Here is a 22,117-nt window from a genome sequence, read left to right on the forward strand (position 1 = left end):
TAGTATACTATTATTATTTCCATATTGGGAGAAGGAAACTTCAATTTAGAGAGGTTGAGTGCCTTGTCCAAGGTCACAACAAATTAAAAGTCGCAATGACAAAATTCAGAATCTGGGCTCTTGACTAGAATAGGGTTGCAAACTGCAATACCTACAGGGGGCAGCCTTCTGGGAATCAGTGAAACTGTGCAGAAGTAAGCAAGGTGGAATGAGGTGGCACCTGTGATGAACTGGGAGGCAACTGCCTTATTCAGAGGAAGCAGTGGCTATCCAGGTCCTACTTCTTGTTCTGTGAGAAAATATGAACCTGGTGATCAGATCTTAAGATTTTTCAAGAGGCCTAGAAATCTGGATTTATAAGCACACCGCCCCTTCCCAATTTTTATTGATGATTGTCACAGCCCAAGAGGGCCATGCCAGTCCAAAGGCCAAAGAACACAACAAGCATTCTCTGATACATGAACTTTTATTCAGGGCTTACTTACAGGGTGAGAAGTCGTGGAGAGATCATGACGGCTGTCTCAGGCCGGGCAGGCATCGCATTCACAGGGAAGATGACAGAGCGATGCAAAAAGGACAGAAAGCCTTCTATAAGAGTTTAAGACAAAGGCCTTCCTAAGGGTGGGGGGAGCATAGACGCAGGAACAGGTTACTTTGACCTGGCGGTGGTGCAGAAAGGACTAGAATAACACTTGAACAATAACATTTTGCTCTTTTTGTGAGACAAAGAGACTCTCACTTCCTGCCTGCTTGCATAAAGTTACATTTTAAGGTCAATTTACCCTTTTTCTCTTTACTGGTTTAGAAAGACAATAGGTTAAACATTTAGCTGCCTAGGTTATGCAGACTGCTGCATACCAAAGATCTGCAGGCCTGTTTTGCTCAGGTCACAGGTTGCCACAGTGATCGATGCAATTTTGTTTTAAATCACGGAGGAGGCCAGCACTGAGTAGGTCTCACCCATATCTGAGAGGCAGGATTCTTGATGGTTGCTCATTGTGACTATATTCTAGGGCCCAAGCTCTTAACCATTGGGTTTACTGTCTTAAAACTATCAGGTAGTTCTATCTCTAGTGAATCACAATTTTTCTTCCTGTTAGTTTCATCTACTGGACTCAGTTCTGCCCCCTGGAGCAACAGGAATTTTAAAACACTATTTTCCTTTCCTATTTTCTAGACTAAACGTCCCCAACCCCTTCAACCATTCTCCTTTTGACATGGTTTGCAGGACCTTTGCCATTCCCACTTTTGCTACTCCAGACAACTCCTGCCTGCTCACATGACTCTCCAAATCCCCTGCTTAGAACGAAGTCCTACCTTTCATGTCTGATCTTGCCATGCAGAGCAAAGCAGTTTCTCTGCCCCACCAAGACTCCTCCAAGAATGGAACTCAAAGCCACTTGGCTTCTTTGGCTGCTAAGGATTTCCATCAGTTGAATAAATTACAGTTCTGCTCCCCAGCAGGAAGTTTCTCAGACCTTTGCCACCACATTCCTGAACCATCATCCCAGTGCTTACAGGGACTGCTTCAAGGTTAGTCCTGTAACACCTGTGGCTTTTTGGTCCACAACTGGCCAAGCTCAATCTCTTCAAAGAAGTCAGCCCTTGTCATCAAGAATCCATATCACTGAGTCATGCAACAAACCTCACCCTCCTTCCAAGTACATCTCTCCCAACATTTTGGGAAGCTTCCCTGATTCATCACACCTACTGCATGATTCACCCCCATTTGCTGAAACTCACTGCCCAGAAAATACCACGTACCAGACGGCAAAGCTTGGCTATAATCACTTGTACGTGAGTCAAAAAGGGTAACGAGTCAAAGGTAAGAACCCTGAGGGTCAGAAGAATTACTGTGATGGTTCAGCCGAAAGTCTCTGTACTCAAAAGCTGTGGGCTTTACCATATGCCACAGAGCAGGTGAGTCTTTTGGTTCCAATCCCACCTCCCAACTTCCCTTATGAAATGAAGAAATGTAAATTTGGTAAGCTGCTATGGAAACTGAGAAAAGCAAAGTAGCCTATCTTCTCCTCTCCAGCTCCCTGAAGGCCCTCCGTCTGGCCACTGGGGCTGGGACTGAGCAGAGCAGCTGGGTTTTCCCCTGAGCCATGACTCACAGATGTAGTTTCTCTGGCATCGATTCTCAGAAAGGTCCCAGCTGGTCAGGTTTCCTGGTGGCGAAATGATCCCTCACAGCTGCCAGCTCGGCAAGGAGGGCTCCCAGCTGGTGCTAGGGGATGATGAACAGGTTTGGGCTCTGTCCATCAACTGAAGGATCTACCTGTTCCACTTATCCAGATTCAGGACATAACTCATATAGTTCATAATCCAGGTTACCGTTGAGCACCCGAGCCCGTGGAACATGAGATCGACTTTAGTAAAGTCAGATTTCCAAGGGAGCATCACCATCACCGCCAAAGAGGGTCCAATCATTACAGAAAGCAGTGCAGAGGCCAGGGAACCCCACAAGGGCTTCGGCATTAAAACTGGCAGGGGCAGCTAAGGGCACACCATAAAACACACCTCGCAGAACACACAAAGGCAACAGGCTCGGCCAGGGACAGAAGTCGGCAAGATCATGGAGATTAGCATTGTTTTAGGCAGCAGAACACTTTTCCAAACAAAATTTCGTGCAGAACTGCAGTACTCAGGCAGGTCCATGGGGAACTGCTCAGATCAAGGCCAGGGTGGGGCCAGGAGCCCATCCTCATTTGGACTCCCCCTTAATAACCCAGAGAGACCCTCCATATCTTGCAATGAACCCTTGGGGTTCCACCTGACATGGTTGGAAAAACGCTGCTCTGGTTCAACCCCCTCACTGTACCCAACCTTACATTTCCCAAGGTCACATGGAGAATATATATTCCAAGCTCAACTGAATACAAAGAGCTTATAAACCAAGCTTTAGGTATAGTCGGTGAGGGGTAGGAAGAATACATATGTCCTGGCTGCCCCTCCTCGGGCACGCCTCTCCACTTCAGCTGTCCAAAGGCCGGGGCTAGATCTAGAGTCCCCTTGAGGCCCCTCCTGCTCCAACATCATTGCCTAAGAAAATGACAAGGCCTCCACTCAGAGCTGCCCACACCATGCCCCCATTCTTTGACCCTTGGCCGAACAAAGCCTCAGGGTGAGTGGAGAACAAGGACTCCCCCCAGAAGGGCCCAGGCCAGGGGATGGCAGCTCTATAAGGCTGAATTTGGGCCACTCGCTGCACAAGGTCAGTGTTTCTCCTGCTGTTGGTAGAGCCACAGTGGTCCACAGGCCACAGTCTGAATGCCACAAAGAAGTGCTTTGTTTTGGCTGTGGGAAGGGGAACAAAGAGGAAAAAGAAGAGAGGCTAGAGGAGGGGGGCAGAGGCCCTGGGAGGGAAGGCAGCACCCCCAGGGCCTCCCGCCTGTGACCAGGTTCTGCGCATCCCTCCTCTCATCCCTGCACTGGCCTGAGCATCACCTCTGCCTCCTGCTGCTCTCCTTTCTCCTATGCCTGTCCCTGCACCCTCTGGACTCGCCTACCTGACAAGGTGCTTCCTGCAACTTCTCACCTTAAGGAAACCTCCCTCTTCCCTGCAGGCACTGCCTAGCCCACAGCCCTCTCAAATGGAGGCTCCTTATCCTCCCCTAAACCTCTCTCCCCAGAGCACCACTCCCCTGCTCTCCTGAAAAAACTTGATCCTATGAAGCTCCTGGGACAGGCTGCACAACCAGGTTTCCTTCCTCATTTTGCCATCTGTTGACAACCTGGTATCCCACGGAACCCTCAGATTCTACAGCTTAACCCATGGTTCCTCAAGCCTACTGACTTGATCTCTGCTGTATCTCTTATCAGGTCATCACCTCTGCTAGGACCACTGCAATAGCTTCCCATCTGGTCTCCCTGCTTCCTGCATCCCTCCCTTCTGTCCACCCCCCATAGCAGCCAGAGTGATCCTCCCACCAGGAATATCTGATCCTTTTATCCTTCTGCTTAAAATCCTTTAAGGCTTCCCTATTTCCAAAATAAAGTCCCAATAAGTTTATCAGAGACTTCCAGACCCTATAAGATCTGGTGCCAGCTCCAGTCTTAATGAATTACTTATAGCCCCATTAGCCTTGTCTGCTGGCTTCCTCACACTTTCACAAATGCTGTTTCCTCTCCCTAATTCCTTGCATGGCTCACTAACCCCTGCCAGTCCTCGGGGCCAGTCTCCTTGTCCCTCTTATGGAAGCTTTCCATGGCCCCTGCCACCATCTCCCCACTCTGTGCTCCCACAGCCCCCTGTGCAACTCCAGCACCCCTGCTCTCCACAGAAATGGCTCATTTACTGGCCTGTCTCCCCCATAAGGCTTTGGGGGGCCTGATGCTGGGTCTTATCTTGGGTTCCCAGTACCTACCAGACAGTCAGGGCTCACTACCTGTGCTCTGACTAAAGGAATGAATGAATACATGAATGAAGAGTTGGGGTTTTGTCAGTAAGCCACAGCAGGTACTGGATTTCCATGGAGAAGAGATATTTGATTTCTCTTGGGCTTTTGGCATTTCCAGTTTTCTCCTTCCTGTCCTATTCATCATGGACTTGTGGTGGCATAAAGAGGAAGTTTCTGGGTTAATTCTTCTCATGGTTCTCACCTTCCCATGGCACACACTCTCTCTCCATTCCCGTATACCACTCACTCACCTCCTTCCTTCTCCCTGTGCCCGTCAGTGACTGTTAACGACTTAAGAGAAAGACCTATTCTGGACCCACAATGCTGGGGTGACAGGAAACACCTGCAGATTGCTGCTAAAGCTGAAGGCAACCAGATCAACTCAAACCTGAAGCCCAGAAAGCACTTAACAAGAAAGGAGGTGCTGATGGAGCACATAGAACAGTGAGCCAGCACCGGTGTCGGTCTGGAAGGCTTCCTGGAGGTGAGCTTTCAGCTGGATTTTGATAGAGGTGAGAGAAGAGAAGGGAAAGCAGTTATGAGGGCATACGTGTGGACATTCCAGGCAGGGATGGTGTGAGCAGACAGGGGGCCAGGAGACAAAGCACAGGTGGTTATTGAGGTGTGACGAGGAATAAGAAGGTGAACTGCATTGGGTCCAAACGGGTTTCTGAGCCTTCACAAAAATTAATAGGGGGCTCCAGAAGGGAGTGGAGGGAACGGAGGGCATCCTAGGTACCCTAGCAAAGGTTTGGAACCCTGCAGGTTGTGGGGTGACCCCAGGGTTCGTGGCAGGGATCCACGGTTGGAAATGGAAAGGAAAGGGCCAATCCCCAATGCAGTCACTGGAACTCCCGAACAGCCGATCAAGGTCAGAGGGGCAGGAACTGGGTTTCCTCCTTCCTCAGTGCTTCAGACAGAAACCCTGTCCAGGGCTTGATGCAGGCTGTGGACTTTGTGCTGCCATCTGGTGGTGGAATGGGAGACCAGCCTGAGGGGGTCCAGGATGCGCTGCAGGGTGTGTGCACACGGTGGGGCAGCTTACAAGTGGATGTTGTTGTTTACTGAGGCTCTTTGCAGGGGTCAGCAAGGGGAGGTGGTAACGCTGGGCCTCTCAAACTTTTAATCCTTCTAGAAGCTGCATTTCTTTGCATGTTCAGTTTCCCCTCTGTGCCCAGTACTTAGCACAGGGCCTGACACAGAGTAGGCACTTAGCATCTATTGTTTTCTTATTAATAATACTGAATTAATAATTACCGAATGTCTGCCAGGAGCCTGTATATTTTAATCTAAAATATTCCTCATAACAGCCCCAAAATGAGGATATTACAATTTTACTTTTAAATAGAAGAGGGAACTGAGATTTTGAGCTATCCGTTGAGTCACTTGGTAACTGAACCTCCACATACATCTTACAAGCACTGGGGATATGGAGGTTGAACGTCACAGGTAGTGTCTGCCTTCCTGGAGCCCACAGCCTAGAGAAGCAAAGAGACATTGTGCAAACATTACAGTAGTAAATAATTGAAAAAAAGGACAAGATACTCAGATTTTAACTAACTTTTGATCCATTTGATTCAAAAGCACTTGCTTTTTTGCAGCCTGACTTGCCACTGAATTATGTGAGTGAATACCCATTTCTTTCTTCTTTCCTTCTTCAGCTTTTATTTTCCTACCTTTAGTTCTATCTCCTCAAAGGATCTGTTCTCTTTTGTCTCTTCCTAATTAACCTCCCTTCTCTGCAATACTACGCTTTCTGCCTGTCATTATTACAATTTATTGAAAGCATGCGCGAATGAATGAATTGGTGCACACATTTATATCACAGACGTGTTGCTCATCCACCAGGGGCCAGACACTATGTGTACTTATGAAGACTTGGATCTCGCTCTCGAGTTGCTCACAGTCTAATGAGGAGAAAAACATGTCAACAATTAAAATACTGAATAAACACACAAGGAAAAAGAGAGTAATTGTGCTAAGGAGGTGGTACCTAACTGGCACACTTCTCAGAGTCATCCAGGGAAGAAGGGAAATCTAGAAAGCACTGGGACATTTTAGCCCTTTTCTTTTTCCTGATGCACCTTTGATTAGTAAAGGGCCAGAGTTAGAAATATGTGAATGGAACACATAACACTAACTGGTCAATCAGAGCAAGATTCCACCACGACCCTTATGTTTCTGGCGCCATAAGCAGAGTGACCAGCTGGGCTCTCCCTCAGGCATGCACACATCTGGGCCAGCCCTGAACAGGGGCTCAGACCATGTCTGAGTCGATACCACCCAACACCAGGGCTGAGCCATCTGAAGTTTTGCCAAGGAAAACTTTGTGGTGAACTGCTTCTAAAGTGGGAGCCCACCTTGCCATAAAGAAGCCTTTGCCTGTTAACAAAGGGGCTATGTTTCATCTCTGTCCCTGCTCAATTTTCTCTGGTTGTCATGAAGGTTGTCATGAAGGTAAAAAGATCAGAAAGGATTGCTCTCCGATCCCACGGGGTGGTCTGCAGTGTCTGGAAGGCTGTGATCAAATACTGGTGCTTTGGGGATCTAGAGACCTTTAAGTGCACGTCACTCTGCTTTGGTATGGGAGTAAGTATACGGTGGTCAGGGCCAACTTATCCATTAGGTACAGTGAGCACATTGCCAAGAGCCCAAAATACTTCTAGGGGTTCTTGAAAAAGGCTTTATTTTCTTTTAAAATCAGAAGGGAATAAATGAGATTATAGATCACATAAAATATTTTAATATCTAATATTAATATTTTTATACCAATATGGTAGTAAAATATAATTTTAGTATTTTGTTTTATGGAGAAAGGATCCCACAAAGGGAAAAGTGCCTAGTGCCCAAAAATGTCATAAAGTGACCCTGATGGTGGTATATTCTTTTAAGCAGAGGGCTTTTGGCAAAGAGGTGCAAACCGGTCCCACTGAGGATGTTGTTTAATGCCCAGGTGCTTTACAGATATGCTCACCTAAATTTTCAAACCCCAGTATCAAACCACATAATCTGACAAGGAGGCTTATTTCTTTTATGATTTGTGAACTGATTTACCTCAAGATAGAATAGGATAGAATGGCCCCAAAAAATATGGTTAGCTAGGTCCAACAGATATCAAACTCTGCTCCAAGTTGCAGTAGAATTTGACTCCAGCATATTGATGTGCAACCCTTCCCTTTTAGACATGGGACTATGGAGGCCCACAGACTCCTAGACAGTACAGGCCATATGAAGGACAGAGTAGCAGATTGCTTCTTGGCCTTTACATGACCCATGAATGATCACAGCTGCTTTCTGCCTTTCTCCCCCTCGGGGCACAGGGATAGCCTGTGATCTCTTCAAAACCCCTGTCAAAGAAAACTGCACTGGACAGAGTGAGACGGGCAAAGAAGATCTTATTCAAAGCTACCAAGGTAGGGGAGTGAGAGAACTTAACTCCATTGAAACAAAGGACAGTAAGTTTTTGAAGGGCTGGAGTGGTCTGGAGGATGGTTTAGTCACGTGGGTGAGTAAGTGATTAACTGAGGTTGCAATTGGGACCACTGGGTTCAAAATGTTTTCCTTTTCTGTAATTAGGCCACCAGGAGGAAGGAAGAAGGAGCTAAGGAACTACCTAATTAGGAGCCTCTCAGGCACCTAGATAGTGTAAGGGCCACAGTGAAAGGGAGGTCAGGGAGAAGCCTGTCCAAAGTTTAGTCAAGCTAAAGGGAAGTAAGCCTGTCCTGGTCACCCCTGATCTTATTCCCCACCACTGTCACCAAAAAATAAGCCTTCATTGTTTAAGGTACTTGGGAATTGGCAGTGGCCTTTTAATGTCATTCAAGTCATCCATATCTTATTGAATTTGAGAAAAGGGGAAACTCAACATTGCCCAAGGGTAGTCCCTCTAAATATGAATGTTTCCCTCAATGTATGGCACTATTTCAATACCCCCGTTTCCCACTTCCTGTCCTTGCTATTTCACTTCCTATTCCTTTTATAAGCTCCACCCAACCTAGGAGTTTCTTGTCTGTCTCACTTCCTCCCCAACCCATGCCAGGGAATGGCATTTTCTATAATTAAATTAGTCTATAGATGTCTCTAGTTTTTGTGGTTTATCTTCCCTTCCCTACATCCTTTCTTCAGACTTAATTAATCAATAAATACTTATTGAGTAATTACTAAGTACCAGGTTCAATCATGGAGTATACAAAGAAACCCAGGAACTAGTCCTAGCCCTGGAGGCCCTTATGATCTAACTGACGAGAGAAAGACAAACGGGGCAGGTAAAGAAAACATGGCATTATCTGGCACAGTGTTGTTATAAATCAGAGTTGCAGGTTATTAGGACTTTAGAGGACTGTGAAGGAGACCTCAGCCTAGGGTAGTGGATAGAATCTGCTACCCATTAAGTGCCATTAACTGAGCACTTACTATGTGCCACCAGTGGGCTGAGTGTTTTCTCTCCAGTGTCCCATTTAACCCTTAATAACTCCATGAAGCAGGCAGCCTCATTATTCCCATTTTACCAATGATTAAATTAAAGCTTCTGAAAATGATCTGACTTTCCAAGTCACAAAGCCAAGAAGGACCTGAGTTGGGAGCCTATCCCAGGCCTGTCTGACCCCAAACACCGAGGCTTGAGTCATGGTGCTGCACGATCTCCAGATGGAAACTTCCTGTGGATGAAAAACTGAATGAGACACAATAAAGCACCTGGTGCAGTGCTGAACATGGTAGGTGTCCGGGTGCCCAGTAAAGAGTGGTTGTCATCATCATCATTGACCACCAGCAGCATCACCACTGGGGTGATTTTATTATTATTATTATTATTATTATTAAAGGTTTCACAGGGGAAGTAGATCAGGGCCTTGAAGGTTTTTGATTAAGCAGGAAGGGGAGGGTATTCCAAGCAAGGAGGTGACAAGAACAAAGACACAGGTCCCAGAGCACATGGTGTGCTTAGGAATCGGGACCAGCCAGGTTTGGACTCAGGCCTGGGTAGGTCCAAGGGGTGAGATAAACCTGGGAAACCTGGGAAATTGAGACTCTCCATTAGGAGTTTATACTTGATCCCGTGGACTATGGGGAATGACATTTTGAAGTGGTTGTGGCTTTTTTTTTAAATGTAATTTTATTGAGATATATTGACATATCAAATAATCATTCAAAGTGTACAATCAGTGGTTTACAGTATCGTCATATAGTTGTGCATGCGTCACCACACTCAATTTTTGAACATTTTCATTACTCCAAAAAAGTTAAAATAAGAATAAAAATAGAAATTATAAAGAACACCCAAAACATCCATAACCTTTATCCCCCCTCCCATTATTTATTTCTTGTCTTTATTTTCTTACTCATCTGTCCATATACTGGATAAAGGAAGTGTCAGTCACAAGGTTTTCACAATTACCTAGTCACACCATAAAAGCTATATAGTTATACAATCATCTTCAAAAGAATCAAGGCTACTGGATTACAGTTCAGCAGTTTCAGGTATTTCCTTCTAGCTATTCTAATACACTAAAATCTAAAAAGGAATATCTATATAACGCATTAAGAATAACCTCCAGAATCACCTCTCAACTCTATTTGAAATCTCTCAGCTACTGAATGTGGTTTGTTTTTAACAGCCATTCATGGTGAACTTTAAAAATATTTTTCTTGTTTTGAATAGTATTATTTCTTATAGATCAAAAATTTTAAAATAGATACATATGGAGATGTTTCATTTTTACACTGCCCTGTCCACTCCATTCCACCTACCCTATAGGAAACCACTTTGATTAGTTTCTTATGTCTTTCTAGTATTTCTCTGTGCAGATAATGAACAAAATATATATATATATACATATTTTTATTCACCTGACATTTGTACTTAAAAAGATAGCATACGAAATATACTGCTGTCAACTTGTGCTTTTTTCACTTTGTAAAATAACCCAGAGCTCGTTTTCTACATAAAAACATCAACATACTATTTCATGGGTGGATGTACCATAGTTGATCAGTCCCCTTGTGATGGTGCCTTGGGCTGTGTCCAGTCTTTTGTTATTACAGATCATACTGCAATGAATGACCTTGTACATATGTCATTTTGACATGCTCAGATTTATCTCTACGATAAAATCCTAGAAGTGGGATTGCTGGGTTAAAGGGCAAATGCAGTTGTAAATTTGGTAACTATTGCCAAATTACCTTCCATAGGGGTTGAACCAATTAGCATTCCCACCGACAACGTATGGATGGTAGTGACTATTTCCCCAGAGGCCAGAAAACAAAGTACATGATCAAACTTGTAAATTTTTGCCAAATTGGCAGGTGGAAAAAACTGGTGTCTCAGTATGGTCTTAATACATATTCTTCCTAATTATGAGGGAATGAATCTTTTCACGTGTTAAGTGATATCTACATTTTTCTGTGAACCGACTGCTCAGGATCATTTTTCCTATTGGATTGCTTTCTTTTTTACTTATTGGCTTTGTTCAGCTCTTTACAAATGAAGGAGATTAACCCTTTGCCTGGATGAGTTGCAAATGCTTTTCCTTTGAATTTTCTTATGTATCTTGTTTTTACCACACAAAGTGTTTTTCTCTTTTTGATGTTAAATTTATCAATTTTTATTTTATGGCTTTGGGATTTTGAGTCATATATAGAGAGGCCTTCTCCACTTTATGATTATAACATATTCCATGATTTCTTCTTCTAATAATAAAGTTTCACTTTTCTTACATTTGAATCTTTATTTGGAGTTTATACTGGTGGAGGGTGTGCATCAGGATCCAACTTTATCTTTTTTCAGATGGATACCTAGTAATCATTATACCATTTATTAAAAAGTCATTCCTTCCTATCCACACTGTTTTGAGACATCACCTTTATCATATATAAATTCATATATGTACTCAGGCTATTTCTGAACTTTCTATTCTAGTCCTTTTGTCTGTTTCACCATGTTCCAGGGTCCCTACACCATTCTAATTATTGAGGCTTTACAGTATGGCATAATGATCAGTGAGGCTCTCCTCCACTCATTAAAATGATGCATTTAGATTACTCTAGGTGGATTGAAGGGGAAGCTGACGGGTGGTAGGCAAGCCTGTTAGATAGTCATGGTCCCAGGGCTGCGTGAGAGCAGTGGCAGCCAGAATAGGGAGGAAAAAACAGAAGCACCACAATTCTAAAGGAAGAATTGGCAAAGCTTGGTGATGACGTCTTAAAAACGAAGAGGGAAGAAGTTAAAACAACTTCAGTGTTTCTTGATTGGCCGCCCCATCTCTACTGATTTCCTTACTTCTGGGCTCTGGAGACACCAAAAAGAAAATGTCTCCTCTACCATACCTTCCCCAATATCAACCTCAACTTCCAAGACAGAGCACTATTTAAGGATTTGTAAAAAAAGGTTGGTCTGGATTCACTTCTGTTTAAATGTTTGTTTTCCATTATAAATATAATACAAACAGATTACAAGAAATACATCAAAAAATTCACTCATGATCCAATAATCAACATAGAAATTTTGTATACTTTAGTGTATTTTTTTCAGTCTTTTTTTCTGGGCATATGTAGTAGAAGTTGTTATTGTATAAGTTTCAAAAGCTTTACTGAGGTATAATTTGCATAGTATAAAATAAAAACTCATTGTAAGTCTGAAATTCATACTACTTTAATAAATATTTAGAGTTGTGCAATCCTTACTCTGAAAAGTTCACCCCTGCCTGTTTCCAGTCAATCCCTACCCACCCAAACAAAGCCCCCATCAACCACTTTTCTGCTTTATTTCTTTACAGACTTGTCTTTCCTGGAAATTTCATATGAATAGAAACATATATGATTATAATCACATAATTTCACTGATTTTTGTGCATGTCTGTCTTCTCTCACTTAGAATAATGTTTTGAGTTTCATCCATGCTGTAGCATTTATTGGTAGTTCCTTTTTTATTGCTGAATAGCATTCTATAGTGTGTATATTTTGCTTATCTATTCAACACTTGATAGACATTCGGATTGCTTCTAGCTTGTGGATATGATTAATATTGCTGCTATAAATATTCTCATGCAAGTCTTTTTTGTGGACCTTTTTTATTTCTCTTAGGTAGATACCTAGGACTGGATTAATGGTAGGTGTATGTTTAATTTTTAAAGAAACTGCCAAACAATATTCCAAAGTGGATTCACCATTTTACATTCCCACCAGCAATGTATGAGGGTTTCAGTTTCTCTATATCCTCAACAGCATTTGGTATTCTCAGTCTTTTTTGTTATAGCTATCCTAACAGACATGTAATGGTATCTCATTGTGGTTTAAATGTGCATTTCCTAATGTCTAATGATGTTGAGAATGTTTTCCTGTGCTTACTACCCATTTGTATATGTTCTTTGGTGAAATATCACCTAAATCCCTTGCCCATTGTTTAATTGGATTGTTTGCCTTCCTATTATTAAGTTGTAGGAGTATATATATATATATATTCTGGATATGAGTCCTTTGACAGATACAGGATTTGCCAATATTTTCTCCTGAACTATGAGCTCTTTTCATTTTCTTAGTGGTGTCTTTGAAGAGAAGAAGTTTTAAATTTTGGTGAGGTCCAACTTATCCAGTTCATTCTTTAATAGATCATTATTTTAGTGTCATAGCTAAGAAATCTTTGAGTTACCCAAAGTCACAAGGTCACAGAGATTTTTTCCTATATTATCTTCCTTACGTTTTACAGTTTTAGGTCTTTCTCTTACATCTATGATCCATTTTGAGTTGATTTTTGTTTATCAAATGAGGGAAGGGTCTAAGTTCATGTTTTTGCATATAAATATCCAACTGTTCCAGAACCATTCATTGAAAAGACTATCCTTTCGACACTGAATTGCTTTTGCACCTTTATCAAAAATCAATTGTCCATATATGTGTGCATTTATTTCAGGACTCTCTTTTTCACTCCATTGATTTGTCTATCTTGACATCAATACCACACTGTCTTTATTACTGTATCTTTATAATAAGTCTTGAAACCAGGTAGTATTCACCCTCTTTGTTCATCTTTCTCAAACTCAGTTTGGTTATTCTATGTTGTTTACATTTCCATGTAAATCAATTTGTCAATTTCTACTAAAAGTCCTGCTGGGATTTTTATTTTGATTATATTAAATCTATTGATAAATTTAGGAAGAACATCATAACAATTTTGAGTCTTCAAACCTTGGAACACTGTATCTCTCCATTTATTTAAGTATTTTATTTCTGTCAGCAATGTTTTGTAATTTTCAGTGTATAGGGCTTTAACATTTTTTGTCAGATTTATTCCTAAGTATTTCATATATTTAATGCTATTGTAAATGGTGTTTTTAAATTTCAATTTCTAATTTTTTGTTGCTAGTATATAGAAATACAATTGATTTTTGTACATTGATTTTGAATCCTGACATCTTCCTAAGCTCACTTATTAATCTAATAGATTTTTTTATAGAGTCCTTTGGATTTTCTACATAGATGATGGTATCATCTGTGAACAAAGACACTTTTACTTCTTCCTTTCCAATTTGAGTGGCTGTTATTTGTTTTTTGTTTTTGTTTGTTTTTTCCTGATGGCAACCTCCAGCACATTCTTGAGTGGACATGGTAAGAGAATACATTCTTGTCTTCTTGTTGAACTTAGGAAGAAAGCATTAAGACTTTCACCTTAAGTCTGATGTCAGCTTCAAGTTTTTCATAGATGCCCTTTATCAGGCTGAAGAAGTTCCCTTCTACTCCTAGTTTGCTGAGAGATTTTATCAGGAATGAATATTGGATTTTGTCAAATGCTTTTTCTATTTCTATTGGGATGATCATATGGTTTTTCGTCTTTTTTTTTTTTTTTTTAATATGGTGAATTACATTGTTACACTGACTGATTTTTTGAAGATTCAACTAACCTTGCATTCTTAGGATAAACCCAACTTGGTCATGATGTATATTCCTTTTTATATTATTTTGGATTCAATTTGCTAATATTTTGTTCAGATTTTTTACATCTATGTATGTTCATGAGTCATATTGGTCTGTAGTTTTTTATGATGTCTTTATCTAGTTTGGGTATTATATGCTTATCTCATAGAATAGTTTGAGAAGTATTCCCTCTTCAATTTTCTGGAAGAGTTTGTGTATAATTGTTATTATTTATTCCTTAAACATTTGTAGCACTTACCACTTTAGCCATCTCAGTCTGGGGTTTTCTTTGTAGGCAGGTTTTTACTACAAATCTAATTTTTAATAGGTATAGGGAAATTTGGCTAGCTATTTCTTCTTGTGTGAGCTTTGGTAGCTTGTATCTCTCAAGGAATTTATCCATTTCATCCAAGTTGCCAAATTTATTGGCATAAAGATGTTTATCATATTCCCTCATAATCCTCCCTAGATCTGTAATCTGTAATAATGTCACCTCTCTCATTCCTGATATAAGGTCATTTGTATCTTCTCTCTTTTTTTCTGATTAGAGTAGCTAGAGGTTTATCAATTTAATTGATTTTCTCACAGAACCAGCTTTTGGTTTCATTGATTTTCTCTATTATAGTTTTCTGCTTTCTATTTTATTGATTTCCATTCTAATCATTATTATTTATTTATTTCTGCTTATTTGGGCTTCATTTGCTCTCCTTTTTCCAATTTCTTAAAGTGTAAACTAAGATCACTGATTTGAGATCTTTCTTGTTTTCTAATATAGGCATTTGATGCTATAAATTTTCCCATAAGTGAGGAGGCGGGGCAAGATGGCAGACTGGTGAGCTGTATGTTTTAGTTACTCCTCCAGGAAAGTAGGTAAAAAGCCAGGAACTGCGTGGACTGGACACCACAGAGCAATCTGTCTTTGGGCATACTTCATACAACACTCATGAAAACGTGGAACTGCTGAGATCACCGAAATCTGTAAGTTTTTGCGGCCAGGGGACCCGCGCCCCTCCCTGCCAGGCTCAGTCCCGGGGGAGGAGGGGCTGTCAGCTCCAGGAAGGAGAAGGGAGAATTGCAGTGGCTGCTCTCATCGGAAACTCATTCTACTGATTCAAACTCCAACCTTAGATAGACTGAGGCCAGACACCAGAGACTCTGAGAGCAGCCAGCCCAGCAGAGAGGAGACGGGCATAGAAGGAAAACAACACGAGAAGCTCCAAAGTAAAAGCAGAGGATTTTTGGAGTTCTGGTGAACACAGAAAGGGGAAGGGCGGAGATCAGGCCTTGAGGCGCATATGCAAATCCCGAAGCAAGGCTGATCTCTCTGCCCAGGGCACCTTTCCTTAATGGCCCTGGTTGCTTTGTCTATTAGCATTTCAATAACCCATTAGATCTCTGAGGAGGGCCGTTTTTTTTTTTTTTTTTTTTTTTTTTTTTTTTTTTTTTTTTTTAAATCCTTTTTGCTTTTTCTAAAACAATTACTCTAAGAAGCTCAATACAGAAAGCTTCAAAGAATTGAAATTTGGGCACGTCAAGTCAAGAGCAGAAATAAGAGAGCTCTGAGACAAAAGGCAATAATCCAGTGGCTGAGAAAATTCACTAAACAACACAACTTCCCAAGAAAAGGGGGGTGTCCGCTCACAGCCACCATCCTGGTGGACAGGAAACACTCCTGCCCATCGCCAGCCCCATAGCCCAGAGCTGCCCCAGACAACCCAGTGTGACGGAAGTGCTTCAAATAACAGGCACACACCACAAAACTGGGCGTGGACATTAGCCTTCCCTGCAACCTCAGCTGAATGTCCCAGAGCTGGGAAGGGGGAGCAGTGTGAATTAACAGAGCCCCATTCAGCCATCATTTGAGCAGACTGGGAGCCTCCCAACACAGCCCAGCAGCCCAGAACTGCCCTGGGGGGACGGCACTCACCTGTGACATAGCACAGTCATCCCTCAACAGAGGACCCGGGGTGCACAGCCTGGAAGAGGGGCCCACTTGCAAGTCTCAGGAGCCATACGCCAATACCAAAGACTTGTGGGTCAGTGGCAGAGACAAACTGTGGCAGGACTGAACTGAAGGATTAGACTATTGCAGTAGCTTTAAAACTCTAGGATCATCAGGGAGATTTGATTGTTAGGGCCACCCCCCCTCCCCGACTGCCCAGAAACACGCCCCACATACAGGGCAGGCAACACCAACTACACACGCAAGCTTGGTACACCAATTGGGCCCCACAAGACTCACTCCCCCACTCACCAAAAAGGCTAAGCAGGGGAGATCTGGCTTGTGGAGAACAGGTGGCTCGTGGACGCCACCTGCTGGTTAGTTAGAGAAAGTGTACTCCACGAAGCTGTAGATCTGATAAATTAGAGATAAGGACTTCAACTGGTCTACAAACCCTAAAAGAACCCTATCAAGGACAGCAAATGCCACGAGGCCAAAAACAACAGAAAATTATAAAGCATATGAAAAAACCAGACGATATGGATAACCCAAGCCCAAGCACCCAAATCAAAAGACCAGAAGAGACACACCTAGAGCAGCTACTCAAAGAACTAAAGATGAACAATGAGACCCTAGTACGGGATATGAAGGAAATCAAGAAGACCCTAGAAGAGCATAAAGAAGACATTGCAAGACTAAATAAAAAAATGGATGATCTTATGGAAATTAAAGAAACTGTTGACCAAATTAAAAAGATTCTGGACACTCATAGTACAAGACTAGAGGAAGTTGAACAACGAATCAGTGACCTGGAAGATGACAGAATGGAAAATGAAAGCATAAAAGAAAGAATGGGGAAAAAAATTGAAAAACTCGAAATGGACCTCAGGGATATGATAGATAATATGAAGCGTCCGAATATAAGACTCATTGGTGTCCCAGAAGGGGAAGAAAAGGGTAAAGGTCTAGGAAGAGTATTCAAAGAAATTGTTGGGGAAAACTTCCCAAATCTTCTAAACAACATAAATACACAAATCATAAATGCTCAGCGAACTCCAAATAGAATAAATCCAAAAAAACCCACTCCGAGACATATACTGATCACACTGTCAAACATAGAAGAGAAGGAGCAAGTTCTGAAAGCAGCAAGAGAAAAGCAATTCACCACAAACAAAGGAAACAGCATAAGACTAAGTAGTGACTACTCAGCAGCCACCATGGAGGCGAGAAGGCAATGGCACGATATATTTAAAATTCTGAGAGAGAGGAATTTCCAGCCAAGAATACTTTATCCAGCAAAGCTCTCCTTCAAATTTGAGGGAGAGCTTAAATTTTTCACAGACAAAGAAATGCTGAGAGAATTTGCTAACAAGAGACCTGCCCTACTGGAGATACTAAAGGGAGCCCTACAGACAGAGAAACAAAGACAGGACAGAGAGACTTGGAGAAAGGTTCAGTACTAAAGAGATTCGGTATGGGTACAATAAAGGATATTAATAGAGAGAGGGAAAAATATGGCAAACATAATCCAAAGGATAAGATGGCCGATTCAAGAAATGCCTTCACGGTTTTAACGTTGAATGTAAATGGATTAAACTCCCCAATTAAAAGATATAGATTCGCAGAATGGATCAAAAAAAATGAACCATCAATATGTTGCATACAAGAGACTCATCTTAGACACAGGGACACAAAGAAATTGAAAGTGAAAGGATGGAAAAAAATATTTCATGCAAGCTACAGCCAAAAGAAAGCAGGTGTAGCAATATTAATCTCAGATAAAATAGACTTCAAATGCAGGGATGTTTTGAGAGACAAAGAAGGCCACTACATACTAATAAAAGGGGCAATTCAGCAAGAAGAAATAACAATCGTAAATGTCTATGCACCCAATCAAGGTGCCACAAAATACATGAGAGAAACATTGGCAAAACTAAAGGAAGCAATTGATGTTTCCACAATAATTGTGGGAGACTTCAACACATCACTCTCTCCTATAGATAGATCAACCAGACAGAAGACCAATAAGGAAATTGAAAACCTAAACAATCTGATAAATGAATTAGATTTAACAGACATCTACAGGACATTACATCCCAAATCACCAGGATACACATACTTTTCTAGTGCTCACGGAACTTTCTCCAGAATAGATCATATGCTGGGACATAAAACAAGCCTCAATAAATTTAAAAAGATTGAAATCATTCAAAGCACATTCTCTGACCACAATGGAATACAATTAGAAGTCAATAACCATCAGAGACTTAGAAAATTCACAAATACCTGGAGGTTAAACAACACACTCCTAAACAATCAGTGGGTTAAAGAAGAAATAGCAAGAGAAATTGCTAAATATATAGAGACGAATGAAAATGAGAACACAACATACCAAAACCTATGGGATGCAGCAAAAGCAGTGCTAAGGGGGAAATTTATAGCACTAAACGCATATATTAAAAAGGAAGAAAGAGCCAAAATCAAAGAACTAATGGATCAACTGAAGAAGCTAGAAAATGAACAGCAAACCAATCCTAAACCAAGTAGAAGAAAAGAAATAACAAGGATTAAAGCAGAAATAAATGACATAGAGAACAAAAAAACAATAGAAAGGATAAATATCACCAAAAGTTGGTTCTTTGAGAAGATCAACAAGATTGACAAGCCCCTAGCTAGACTGACAAAATCAAAAAGAGAGAAGACCCATATAAACAAAATAATGAATGAAAAAGGTGACATAACTGCAGATCCTGAAGAAATTAAAAAAATTATAAGAGGATATTATGAACAACTGTATGGCAACAAACTGGATAATGTAGAAGAAATGGACAATTTCCTGGAAACATATGAACAACCTAGACTGACCAGAGAAGAAATAGAAGACCTCAACCAACCCATCACAAGCAAAGAGATCCAATCAGTCATCAAAAATCTTCCCACAAATAAATGCCCAGGGCCAGATGGCTTCACAGGGGAATTCTACCAAACTTTCCAGAAAGAACTGACACCAATCTTACTCAAACTCTTTCAAAACATTGAAAAAAAATGGAACACTACCTAACTCATTTTATGAAGCTAACATCAATCTAATACCAAAACCAGGCAAAGATGCTACAAAAAAGGAAAACTACCGGCCAATATCCCTAATGAATATAGATGCAAAAATCCTCAACAAAATACTTGCAAATCGAATCCAAAGACACATTAAAAAAATCATACACCATGACCAAGTGGGGTTCATTCCAGGCATGCAAGGATGGTTCAACATCAGAAAAACAATCAATGTATTACAACACATTAAAAACTCGAAAGGGAAAAATCAATTGATCATCTCAATAGATGCTGAAAAAGCATTTGACAAAATCCAACATCCCTTTTTGATAAAAACACTTCAAAAGGTAGGAATTGAAGGAAACTTCCTCAACATGATAAAGAGCATATATGAAAAACCCACAGCCAGCATAGTACTCAATGGTGAGAAACTGAAAGCCTTCCCTCTAAGATCAGGAACAAGACAAGGATGCCCGCTGTCACCACTGTTATTCAACATTGTGCTGGAAGTGCTAGCCAGGGCAATCCGGCAAGACAAAGAAATAAAAGGCATCCAAATTGGAAAAGAAGAAGTAAAACTGTCATTGTTTGCAGATGATATGATCTTATATCTAGAAAACCCTGAGAAATCAACGATACACCTACTAGAGCTAATAAACAAATTTAGCAAAGTAGCGGGATACAAGATTAATGCACATAAGTCAGTAATGTTTCTATATGCTAGAAATGAACAAACTGAAGAGACACTCAAGAAAAGATACCATTTTCAATAGCAACTAAAAAAATCAAGTACCTAGGAATCAACTTAACCAAAGATGTAAAAGACCTATACAAAGAAAACTACATAACTCTACTAAAAGAAATAGAAGGGGACCTTAAAAGATGGAAAAATATTCCATGTTCATGGATAGGAAGGCTAAATGTCATTAAGATGTCAATTCTACCCAAACTCATCTACAGATTCAATGCAATCCCAATCAAAATTCCAACAACCTACTTTGCAGACTTGGAAAAGCTAGTTATCAAATTTATTTGGAAAGGGAAGATGCCTCGAATTGCTAAAGACACTCTAAAAAAGAAAAACGAAGTGGGAGGACTTACACTCCCTGACTTTGAAGCTTATTATAAAGCCACAGTTGCCAAGACAGCATGGTACTGGCACAAAGATAGACATATAGATCAATGGAATCGAATTGAGAATTCAGAGATAGACCCTCAGATCTATGGCCGACTGATCTTTGATAAGGCCCCCAAAGTCACCGAACTGAGCCATAATGGTCTTTTCAACAAATGGGGCTGGGAGAGTTGGATATCCATATCCAAAAGAATGAAAGAGGACCCCTACCTCACCCCCTACACAAAAATTAACTCAAAATGGACCAAAGATCTCAATATAAAAGAAAGTACCATAAAACTCCTAGAAGATAATGTAGGAAAACATCTTCAAGACCTTGTATTAGGAGGCCACTTCCTAGACTTTACACCCAAAGCACAAGCAACAAAAGAGAAAATAGATAAATGGGAACTCCTCAAGCTTAGAAGTTTCTGCACCTCAAAGGAATTTCTCAAAAAGGTAAAGAGGCAGCCAACTCAATGGGAAAAAATTTTTGGAAACCATGTATCTGACAAAAGACTGATATCTTGCATATGCAAAGAAATCCTACAACTCAATGACAATAGTACAGACAGCCCAATTATAAAATGGGCAAAAGATATGAAAAGACAGTTCTCTGAAGAGGAAATACAAATGGCCAAGAAACACATGAAAAAATGTTCAGCTTCACTAGCTATTAGAGAGATGCAAATTAAGACCACAATGAGATACCATCTAACACCGGTTAGAATGGCTGCCATTAAACAAACAGGAAACTACAAATGCTCGAGGGGATGTGGAGAAATTGGAACTCTTATTCATTGTTGGTGGGACTGTATAATGGTTCAGCCACTCTGGAAGTCAGTCTGGCAGTTCCTTAGAAAACTAGATATAGAGCTACCATTCGATCCAGCGATTGCACTCCTCGGTATATACCCAGAAGATCGGAAAGCAGTGACACAAACAGATATCTGCACGCCAATGTTCATAGCAGCATTATTCACAATTGCCAAGAGATGGAAACAACCCAAATGTCCTTCAACAGATGAGTGGATAAATAAAATGTGGTATATACACACGATGGAATACTACGCGGCAGTAAGAAGGAACGATCTGGTGAAACATATGACAACATGGATGAACCTTGAAGACATAATGCTGAGCGAAATAAGCCAGGCACAAAAAGAGAAATATTATATGCTACCACTAATGTGAACTTTGAAAAATGTAAAACAAATGGTTTATAATGTAGAATGTAGGGGAACTAGCAGTAGAGAGCAATTAAGGAAGGAGGAACAATAATCCAGGAAGAACAGATAAGCTATTTAACGTTCTGGGGATGCCCAGAAATGACTATGGTCTGTTAATTTCTGATGGTTGTAGTAGGAACAAGTTCACTGAAATGTTGCTATATTATGTAACTTTCTTGGGGTAAAGTAGGAACATGTTGGAAGTTAAGCAGTTATCTTAGGTTAGTTGTCTTTTTCTTACTCCCTTGCTATGGTCTCTTTGAAATGCTCTTTTATTGTATGTTTGTTTTCTTTTTAACTTTTTTTTTCATACAGGTGATTTGAAAAAAGAAGGGAAAGTTAAAAAAAAAAAAAAAAAAAAAAAAAAAGGAAAAAGACAAACAAGGGGAAAAAAAAAAAAAAAAAAAGATGTAGTGCCCCCTTGAGGAGCCTGTGGAGAATGCAGGGGTATTCGCCTACCCCACCTCCATGG

At 40.9% G+C, this 22,117-nt stretch overlaps 1 protein-coding gene across 7 annotated transcripts in view; it reads left to right on the top strand.

Moving 5' to 3' along the window:
* Positions 1-4,743: 4,743 nt before the first annotated feature.
* Positions 4,744-22,117, top strand: part of KCNA2 (potassium voltage-gated channel subfamily A member 2) — a 44,727-nt gene continuing 27,353 nt past the window's right edge. For 6 of the 7 annotated variants that reach the window (XM_037826415.1, XM_037826421.1, XM_037826414.1 and 3 more), the window contains exon 1: positions 4,744-4,915. The gene's annotated coding sequence lies outside the window, so the exon portion shown is untranslated. The remainder of the gene's footprint in view (positions 4,916-22,117) is intronic. The other variant, XM_037826417.1, reaches the window with a different exon arrangement.

This window comes from Choloepus didactylus, chromosome 2, assembly GCF_015220235.1.
Source record: "Choloepus didactylus isolate mChoDid1 chromosome 2, mChoDid1.pri, whole genome shotgun sequence".
NCBI lineage: Eukaryota > Metazoa > Chordata > Mammalia > Pilosa > Megalonychidae > Choloepus > Choloepus didactylus.